At 34.5% G+C, this 10,784-nt stretch overlaps 2 long non-coding RNA genes across 3 annotated transcripts; both read right to left on the bottom strand.

The window, feature by feature from the left end:
- Positions 1–824: 824 nt before the first annotated feature.
- Positions 825–3,635, bottom strand: LOC148197758 (uncharacterized). The gene is made up of 3 exons (XR_015786663.1): positions 3,305–3,635; positions 3,042–3,208; positions 825–1,159 (listed from the first exon to the last, which is right to left on the bottom strand). It is a non-coding gene; the product is annotated as an uncharacterized LOC148197758 (long non-coding RNA).
- A 1,365-nt stretch (positions 3,636–5,000) lies between these two features.
- Positions 5,001–9,889, bottom strand: LOC148197759 (uncharacterized). 2 transcript variants are annotated; one of them, XR_015779998.1, is made up of 6 exons: positions 9,634–9,889; positions 9,410–9,511; positions 8,177–8,227; positions 7,770–7,866; positions 5,795–5,855; positions 5,001–5,711 (listed from the first exon to the last, which is right to left on the bottom strand). It is a non-coding gene; the product is annotated as an uncharacterized LOC148197759 (long non-coding RNA). The 2 variants fall into 2 exon arrangements; XR_015779999.1 differs by lacking the exon at positions 5,795–5,855 and having other exon boundaries at positions 5,029–5,711; positions 9,634–9,888.
- Between the last annotated feature and the right edge of the window lie 895 nt (positions 9,890–10,784).

Consider the following 10,784-nt stretch of genomic DNA (forward strand, 5'->3'; position numbering starts at 1 on the left):
AAAAGGCCTCTATAATGTGCAGTCCAGTTTTATAAACATCCTCCAACTACGGTGGTGTTAGAATTATTGTTAGAATGATTAGTGTGAGTTGTGTGTGTGCTGTCAGTATGGGCTGTGTGTGTGAGTTGTGTTCCAGCCAAACTGAGTTGGAAAGGAAATGGGTAGTTACTTTATTTCCCTTATAAATGTAATGCTAATGTAAGAGGAGAAGCAAGCCTTCTCATTCAATAATATGTGTTCATGATTTCTGTGTTCATTCAATAGGTGGCATCTTAGGAAGTGGAGAAGGAGCACAAATTGTCAATTCATGGTGCAGCTTAATTAGGAACAAAAAACCACTTCAAGATTCCAGGAACAGATTCAAATTGGATGGGCTCTAGTATTCAATTTGTTTCTGTTTAGTTACTCTCATCAATAGGAATACTTTTGTGTACTGTTGTATGTGTCTCTGTTCTTGGGGACTAAAATAATGGCAATTCATGTACTTTTCCATCTTAGATAACATGAATTTGGATAAAATAAATGTATCATCTACTTTCTCCTTTATTGGTATCTCATATCTGATCTAAACAATTTCTGTTATCTCTTTTTTATTTTGGTAAATTACCAAGACAAATGAAACAGGCGACATTAGAATGGAAAAGTAGAAACTCTACTCTTCTTTTGTTGATAAAAGTAATTTGTATAACTAAACAAGGCATAATAGGAGGCTTATGTTCCATAATAGAACTCTTTTTTCTTTACTGACTTCTTTAATCTATATAGTTTATAACTATATCATGATTTTATACATAAATTAGGTATGTCTTATGATTTGGATTATGTAAACGTATATGGTCTTACTCAATTCATAGGGGCTGTCCAGCAACCAAGATTGTCAAAATTGACAACTCCTATAGTCAATTTTTGGGTTCTAGGTTCTAAGTCTAAATACTCTTACATATTTGACAATCAAATTCAAACAATACAAAACAAAGTTTCACAAAACTCAATGTATACAACATCGTAACCTCCATTCAACATAACTTAACATATCACATATAATCATGCAATTTCAGTTTAGGTGAGCATACCTTGGCCTTTGTTATCCTTTCCTGATCAAGTCTTCTTTCTACACTGTCTTCCTCCCCTTCTGCCCCCAAATCCTTTAAAAACTGACCTAAGACATCAAATAGAAGTGTACTTAAGGTTATCATACTTCACCATAATTCAACAAACCAAATTCTTTGATATTTGACAACTCAATATCCAAAGAAGTTAATCAAACAGTAGCATCAATTAATCTCTGCCAAAGCAATGAAACCAGACAAGTTGTTATCACTTCTCTTCCTCTGGTTGCATACATTTTTACTTATGAATACATATGTCTAGTTTCACTAAATCCAAATAAGAAAACAAAGTCCTTGACTGTGACAAGTTACAGTGTCTAGTGTTTAACTTAGATGTATATATAATGATATTTTGTAATTGAATTATCCTTACACTAACACAAAAAATTGTCTTTTACATCAAATGATCAAATTGGTACTATATATCTAACAATGGAATTCACACGGTACTCTTCTCTTAGAAATCAATCTCAACATTATAGCACCATAAAGAACATACAATTATTTTCATAACCAATTCACAAAAACACATACATATGAACTTAACTCAAATCAATAACCAATCCGAACATGTAAAGTTACTTCCACCATGAGGCATGGCGTTAAAATTTCATGATGACTTCACGAGCTTTGGAATCAGGCAGCAAAAGGTTATGAGTTAGAGCACTGAGTTTGGGAATTAAAATACCCCACACTGTTTAGACACTACTCCAGAAATCCAAAATTGGTCAGTGTCTCAGTACTACACCCACGGTAAACATTTACTGGTCCCCAACACAGCCCTTTGTTTTTTTTTATGCAGAAAAACCCATTAATGTTTAAATTTATTATGTTTTTTATGCAGAAACAACCATTAATATAGACAGTAACTGTTGTAAAAGATGAGATGTATCAAATGAGATAAAACATGTTATGAAGAAGGGATGCTAACTATTTATATCAGTAAAAAAAGTCAGATGTTAAACCAGAACAAGTTAATGGAAATTAGTAATATGTTAATCAAATGACATTAAATAATTCACTTTTGAACAAATTTTGAGCATATTATATGTATCCAACAACAGAACAAGGTGATTAATGTTGATGATTGTTAAATCCAGCATGCTGAATAATCCTTAAGGAAGAAAGATACATGGAGATAAAAATGCAAGCCAAGAACTCATATGTACGAAAACCTAAAGAAACAATAGCATTCAGGGTTTAAAATGAAACCAAAATATTTTGCAGTTTGATAGGAAAATAATGTCAGCAGAACCTGACATCATAATTTAAGAGGGCAGAGTGTCCATATCCAAGCAGGAATAGTGGGTTCATTTTTTGAATCCCAAGAAAACAAACTCTCATTATCCTTCCTGTCTCACCCTAGCTAGAAAGGGACACATCAACACAGTTGAACAAAAATGTCAAAAAAATGAATCAAACTTTTTTATGTTATTTTCTTCTGGGGTAAATTCTCCTCACTCTGTTCCTTCTTAGTCATTGTTGTACAGGCTATTCGGATATGGAATTGGAATTCACTTGCTTCAAGTAGAGGACCCCAGCAACATTCAAAGAAAGAAAGAAATTAATCCGAAAGATAATCACATACCATTCCAGGCAAGGTTTCAGTGTGAAATGAAATTTGTTTCATAGCATTACTTGAAATTAATTAGTGTTTGACAAAATGACTGAACAAAAGGAAACTGACATGGTTTGTTTGGTTTTTGTGATGAATGAAAACAGTGTGAAAGAATGGGAGCAGTGGAGAAGAAGCTTCAGGAAATGGAGATAACAGTTTCATAATCAACATACATTAGCAATCAAAATGACTACTTTGAACAATATTTTCTATAAAAATTCGTATTGCACACACTAATTCTGAGCATACATTGAACAAAGTCAGAACACATTCTTCTTAGCTTTCATAGTTCATCAATGAAAATGACAACTTACCTCGACAGTAGCCCCTTCAATAGCCTCTGAAGCGGTAGTGGAAGACCTTCTCACAGAGCGACACTCCCCTGGTTGCGCCGCCTCGTCTACGCCGCCTCCTCCAATATCTTCCCTCCACAATGGTAGCCTTCAACTGAACCACCCACCACCTTCCTCAGCTCAGAACACTGCAAAACGCTACAAGAAGAAAGGTTCCACCACTGACGCCTTCTCGAAAACAGTAACAGGGAAAGAAAATGAGATGGGAGAATGGGAGACTTCACCTATAATGGAGGACTGGGGAAGAATCGTATCCCAATGATGGTTAGGGTGGGAATCAGTCTGCACACGCGACACACTCAGTTCGTCGAGGGAGGAAGGGCACACAATCTCAATATTGGGGAAGAAGGGGTTTTCGCGAAATGAGGGGAGGGAAATATTTCACTTTCTAATTTCATATACATCATTCACTTACCGGCGGTCATTTACCTTCGGTAATCACTCCTGTGCATTACAGACGGCCATTACCCTTTGGAAAAGTGATACTACACAAGCCTTCGGAAAAGCCTTCGGTAAAATACATTTACCGAAGGCCACAAGGCCTTCGGTAATTACCCCTCGGAAATAATTATTTTTCCAGTAGTGGTAGAATCTTTTGATTCGAACCAGGATAAAAATTATGTGTTGATTTTCTTGATCCCTAAACTCTTAGCACATATTTTAACTTGTGTTGTGATCGTTACACGCTTTCCGCTATCTATATTTTATTCCGCTACGCAATTCTATAACGGTACCGATTGTTCCGACAATCCGCATGAGAGTGCACGTCCGTTTGACGTTGGGAAGAAAAATGATTTTTCTGAAAACATTTCTTCTCACTCTCTGCATTCACCTTCTTCTTCACGAAACTCAAACCCCATTTTCTCCACCTTCTCTCTAGAACCAGACCACCTTCTCTCTACTGTAAATCTCACGTTTCTTCTCCGATCAACTTACAGCACCATAGGAACGTTCTCCCAGCTGTGAGCTTCATTTTGGACCGAACCAATCCCGATTCTGAAAACGGTAAGTCTCCCAACTTAGACGTTCGTTTCTGGATATTCCTGCGAACCCAGATTCAGTTGCATGCAAGGGTAGAAGTTGATATCTTCTACATTTCTTTGGTTAGATTTAGTTGAAGAAACTTAAGTGACCGTGGAGTATAGAAGAGCCGTAGTTGAACGAGTTAAAGTTATACTCTTAGGACGTACACTGCTATCCAGGTAAGGGAAGCTTATATGTTTAATTTATACCTGCATGTTGTATGATCTGATTTGGATGTATGAACAGTGTGCTGTTTGAGCTGTTATGAACGATCACTGATATTGTATATGTTTTCTGTTGGTTGAAATGCATGTTGATTTGGATACGTATGAAAGTTGTATGACTATAGTATAGTTGGATTTATTAATATGATGAAATCTGTATAGTATCACTACAAGAAAAAAGTGTATTACATACAGCAAAAATCCGTATATAAGACCCAAAATCCGTATATATTTTGTGTTTATATACGGATTACATACGGACAAAAATCCGTATATAATACCATCGTAGCTAAGTTTACATACGGATTTATCCGTATATAACTTATATATGGAAATTATATACGGATTTTTCCGTATATAAGTTATATACGGAAATATCCGTATATAAATTATATACGGAAATTATATACGGATTTATCCGTATATAAATTATATACGGAAAAATCCGTATATAATTTCCGTATATAAGTTATATACGGATATTTCCGTATATAACTTATATACGGATAAATCCGTATATAACTTATATACGGAAATTATATACGGATTTTTCCGTATATAATGGTTTATAACGAGAGCTAAATAAATTCTCTGTATATAGCAGTTCTCCATGCACAATATACAAGCAGACCTGGACATTGTAGTGAACATTCAACATTGTTACAAGCAAACCTGGACATTATACATTGCACATTGACATATAAATTTAATAAGGTTTTCAGATACACTTAATCCACAAAGAAAACATTGTATATGAATACATAAATATTGTATAATGTAAATATAACTGCAACATTTGGAGTTCATAAACAGATTGTAGTTGTGGTTCTAAATAAGTTCAACAGTAATGGAAATAAGTTCTATAAAATTCCTAATAATGCATGTAATCATCATTTCCATCTTCTGGTTGTTCATGTGGTGGTTGCTGGTGTGGTGGTTGCTGTTCTGGAGGTTGCTGTTCTGGTTTGACTATATTGGGTACGTCATTTTGAACTTGAGGATTTTGAAGGTTTAAAAATTGTTGTGCAGCCGCGGCTGCTGAAGGCGGAAGGAACGGCAGGAGGACGCCAATAAAGCCTTCAAACTTTTGAAGCTGCTGACCATATTGTTGTAACTGCGATTTCAGGTTAAGAATTTCTTCTGAATTTTGAGGTTGAGCAGTAGAAGATGCCTGTGTCTGTTGGATGTAACTATCAACACAGTAATCTTGGGAAGTGACATTTCCAATGCCGTATACGCGTCCCTTGTATTTTCCACCAGCAGCCTCTAACCAACATCTGTTTCTCAATCTTTCCTCCTCCGCAGGGTCTAGAGGAGAAGATGTTGAGACACCAACAGATGCAGTCTCAGATCTAATTTGAGAAAATTTTGCAACAAATTGTTCCTGTTAAATGAATAAATATTATCATTACACATGAGGTTTAAAAAACGAAAATTTATAATGTGATAGAGTTAGTACAAACTCACATAAACATCACAGAACACACAGAATTACAGAAATTGATATCTGGGTGTTGTAGCTAGAAATCTGTACAAGAGAAAAAACCAGTAAAGCTATCTCAAAAATCACAAAGAAAAGAAGAAGGGAAGGTGCAATGGAGAGAGACAGAAAGAGAGAGGAAGGTCTGAGTATGTGACTTCTTGTTGTATTGTACATAATTTGAATAATCTGTTGACGGCCAATCTTCCTACTTTGCAATTAACGGCATGCTTAACAAATTGGAAAGGTGTTTTGGATAATATCAAAAGCAAAAAAGCACATAATGTAGGAGTACTTTAGCAATTAGAGGGGTACATTTAGTAGTTATCTTCAAGATTTTAACTCACCTTCTTTTAGTTTTACACCAAACAAAACCCAAGCAAATAAGAAAAGGTGAGCTACATTCACAAGTCACATAATAATGAAAATCATTATAAAACAATTAAATAAATGTTAGGAATAGAGAGCCAAAATATAATTTAGATTTTTTTTTTCAAACACAATTTATATATTTTAATAGGCTGAATGGGTGGGATCGACTCATTTTTGTTGTCTTAATTTTGAGACCCTGGTTTTAATTTAGTATAGTTATAATTTCAATGATATTTTAAAATCACGAACTAGACACATGTAAATAAATATCCTCAAAAGAAAAAAAAAATTAATTGAAAATCCCAAAAATAGAGCTATTACAAGAGTTAGGAAAACGACATGCTACTTTGTTTTCTCTAAACAAAGAGATGTCACTTTTATGAAAGAGAAAAAAACCAAAAAAATATACCAAATGTTACCTTTAAAGTTGAATTAGAAGCGTATGACATTTTCTCATCTTGTGAGCTAAGCTCATTTTCCTAACACCCACTATACTCTTTTAATTTTCTCTCAACATACATTTCTATGAAATAGTGGCCTAACTTTTAATATTGATTCACATACTTTTAATTAGGAAAAAAAGGAAGAAAAAGTGAGAAGAATAAAATCTAATAATTTGTTTTTATCAATGCTTGCATTCATGGATAAATTTCATTCTCCTCCACACTTTTTTTCGATTATCTTTTTGTTTTCCACGTAAAGGTATAAAGTAAAAAAATACAATATGAAATGTTGCATTATCCGTTTTTATTGTCCATTTATGATAGAAAACACGTAAAGTTATATTTACCCAGACACTTGGCTGTATTATAGCACTTCTTCCTACCAAAATGAAATCATTTTCAAAATATGTTTAATATGTAAAAGGTTATTTTTATGTTAAAATAATTAAATATGAAAATTCTGTACTTACTGTTTGTACTGTTATTATTATGTTTCATTCCTGAGAATAGTGAGGATGGGAATAAGTATTCTCACTATTGGTAAAAGTTAGGGAAATATATTCTGGGATATCTTTATTACCAGCAAAACCCACCATCATGAAAATGATCTGGTATCTTTTATATTGCCCTAGATATGAAAGTCATTGTCCACAATAACTACTTATTCCCACTGAATTCTTCTAGTTTTCCTTTTATTTTTCAATTTTTAACAAAACTAATTTTAACTTTTATCTTAAATGTTAATGGGAACGTCATTCTTGGGTATAATATTACAGAGGATATGATTCCTAAGAGTACAAAATCATATCAGGAAACAAAACTAGCCCCAGATTTTCAGAACTATTAATATAGTTCTATATTAAATGACCCCAATCAGATACAGATTGCCAAAAGAAGAATAGCAACTATCCAATAGAACCCCAGAACAAAACAGAATATGAGCTCTATATTTTACAATTATCATTATAGGCTGGGCATATGACGCTGAAAAATGAAATAGACTATACAAAAGAAATATTGCAACAAATTAGGGAGCATAAGATGAGAATTGTCAATGCAAAAATAAAAGATGAAAGACCACACTTTGAGTTGGAAATTGAAAAGAAATTTGCAGATGAGTGACTGAATAGCTGCAGAATGAACTTACTGTTTGACCTCTTTATATGCCTGCATAATTTACTGCCACAACTGCACTGGAACACCTTGATAGGATGATCATGATCATCAAAGTCAATGCCATAATCCTGCAGTAACACAATAGGCTTTACAGTGAAAATTTGATTCCAGGATTAATATTAAATGGTTTTGCATTAAGTGAACTCCAGAAAATGAGAAGACAAGTCAGTACAAGTTACAACCATTCTCAATGGACTTTCAACTACCCAATTAATTTAATAGCCATAAACAACTACCAAATAATTTCTGCAATGAATAAATCAAATTATCTTGACTTTGATAGTCATTGCCACCATCATGCTTCCTAGTTAAAAAGGGAAATTAATATGCATTACAAAGAATTGAAGATGTTTATATTACACTAACAAGCTTGCTCACCCATGTTAACTCCTCAAGTGCTGCTATTGTTCTGGAAGTAAAAAAAGCAAACTGCACATTTTAACACAAAATCATCAGTAAGAAAAATATTCAATAGTCCACCAAGGCAAAAAGAAGCTACTAAAAGATTTAATAACTTCTCACATGGTAGTAATAATGACCAGGATCCTCAACTTCAACTGGGATCTCAACCAAGTTTGCATCAAAACATCTGGAAACTCAAATTCTGTCTCCCATGTTCCTTAAAACAAAAACTCAAATTCTGTCTTTTTGCATGGTTTCAGTGACTCATCATATAAAGTATCTTAGTTCATTTGATTTTGTCTGCATGATCTCTTTAGCTCAAACTGCCTTCTGTTCTCCTATGTACCTTAACATAAACAGTACTATTATGTCTCCTATAGTGTCTTGACTCAAGCTTGGCAGCAGTTTTTAACACAAACTGGCATTTTCTATCTCGAGAATCAAGACATGTCAAAATTTAAAATTTGCACATTACCCCATTAATTGTGCATGATTTTGCCAATATATTATTTGAGAGTTCTGTGTAAGTTTATCTGGCTTCATGGATCAATTATTTCAGATCACTTACAGCGTTCCATATGCCTTAGTTTCCACACATATTCAGTCATTGGGGCTTGGCCAAGGTGAGCAGGGTTAATAGCTTATTCTTTCTTGTGAGTATATTATTGTATTTTATGGCTACTTATATTAACTTTAGTATTTCCAGGATTGTCAATGGGGTCCTAAATCTTGCAATAGTGTTCCCACAAGTATTACTTTTCGAATTATCCCCTATTTCTTGTTTCTTTTGTTGGATGGGGTGAGGTGGGAGGTTGAGATTTCTAACAAAAAAAAAAATCAAACGAGACAATCAACAAAGAGAAATTAAGAAATGTGGTTGAATTATTATAGAGTATTATTATAAAAGTCAGTGAACCTCTATTGCAGAACACATGGTTATAAAGACAGAGGAGCACTACATTACATTACGTTATTCATTTGAACAAACTACAGCTGTCAGCTGTTTACTTTGTGTTTAGCCTTTGGATGTAAAACATGATTGTGCATTGAATTTCCATCACTGAGTGATCGCATTAAATAATCAGAGTGGCACAAGGGATTGCTTGCTAAGTGAGTCGAGTTTGAATCCATAATAGAGCAGTAGTAGCAGAAGCAAGAATCACATTTATAAAAGCTAATTTCCATTACAAGAGAGGAAATTAAAAACACCTTTTTGTGGTTCCTTCGGCCTTCGCAGCACCAAGTTCTACGTCTCAGCTTATACCGCAACACAGCAGCCTCAATCGATGCCTCGTCAAAATCCAACTACGTCTTCCCAGACGAACCAAAAATGGGGCAATGAAAATCAAATCAACACAGATTAGGTTTCAATTTTAAAGATTTCTAACCATTACAGATTACCATAAACATGAACGAAAAGAAGAATCACTTACCAGATTTAGGGCTCCAGAGAAGAATGATTTACAGCTGCAGAGAAGAGACGATCCAGAGGGGACGTGACTGAAGGTTTCAGACGAAGGCTCGACACGAGAGCTGACTAAAGGTTGGAGAGGAGAGGTGAATGAATGGTTGATGAAGGATTGATGAAGAGGAGAGTTCGAGAGAGAGAACAAGAGTTCTAGAGTTCGAGAACAGAGTTAGGGTTCGAGAAAGAGGGGAAAACGCTTCTTCAGAGTGTGATATGCAGCTCAGCATCCAATTATTCAGAAAAAAAAAATTTTTAAAAAATAATTTCCCACATCCGTATATAATATCCGCAGTTAATAACTTCGTTCTAACTACATACGGATACTACGGATTATATACGGATATATCCCTGGATAATTTTCCCGCCACCACGCGCAAACTTTATATACGGAATTTATATACGGATTTTTCCGTATATAAATATCCGTATATAATATCCGTATATAAAGCTTTTTCTGGTATCCGTACATAAATTCCGTACATAATGCCTCATTTATATACGGATATGAATCCGTATATAATTATCCGTATGTAATTTCATTATTTCTTGTAGTGTATGAGAATTTATCTTGGATATGAATTTACGAAGTAAGAATCACATGAGAAAGGTTGAGTTAAATTAGTTGAAAAATCTGGATATGATAATTTCCCTATGATAAATTACGTTCGTCATCGTACGGTCTTATACCGTTCGGTTTCCCTGAAAAAGACTTAGAGTAGAATTCTTTCATTTGGGAAGAATTCGGTTTGAGAACGAGCGTCCTCATTTGAAATACTATGTTTGAGCGTTCGGCTCAGCATAGAGTTGTCGTACGCCTTAAATTAAATAATACTAAATTAAGTAACGTTCGGTCTTATACCGAACGTTCGTCCTGAATAGCGCTCGGTCTTATACCAAGCATTCGTTCTAAATAGCACTCGGTCTTGTACCAAGTGTTCGTCATGATTGATTCTCGGTCATCTACCTAGCGTTCGTTTTAATGAAGTGTTCGGTCTTAGATCGAACACTCGTCCTATCTTTGATTCCTTAACGAACGTAAATAGTGTTCGTCCAAATACTTAATAAATATATATTGTCGCGTTCGGTCATTGACTGGCAGTCGACCCCTTTTAAACA

This window comes from Vigna umbellata, chromosome 5 (assembly GCF_029865625.1).
Source record: "Vigna umbellata cultivar VRB3 chromosome 5, Vumbellata_1.0, whole genome shotgun sequence".
NCBI lineage: Eukaryota > Viridiplantae > Streptophyta > Magnoliopsida > Fabales > Fabaceae > Vigna > Vigna umbellata.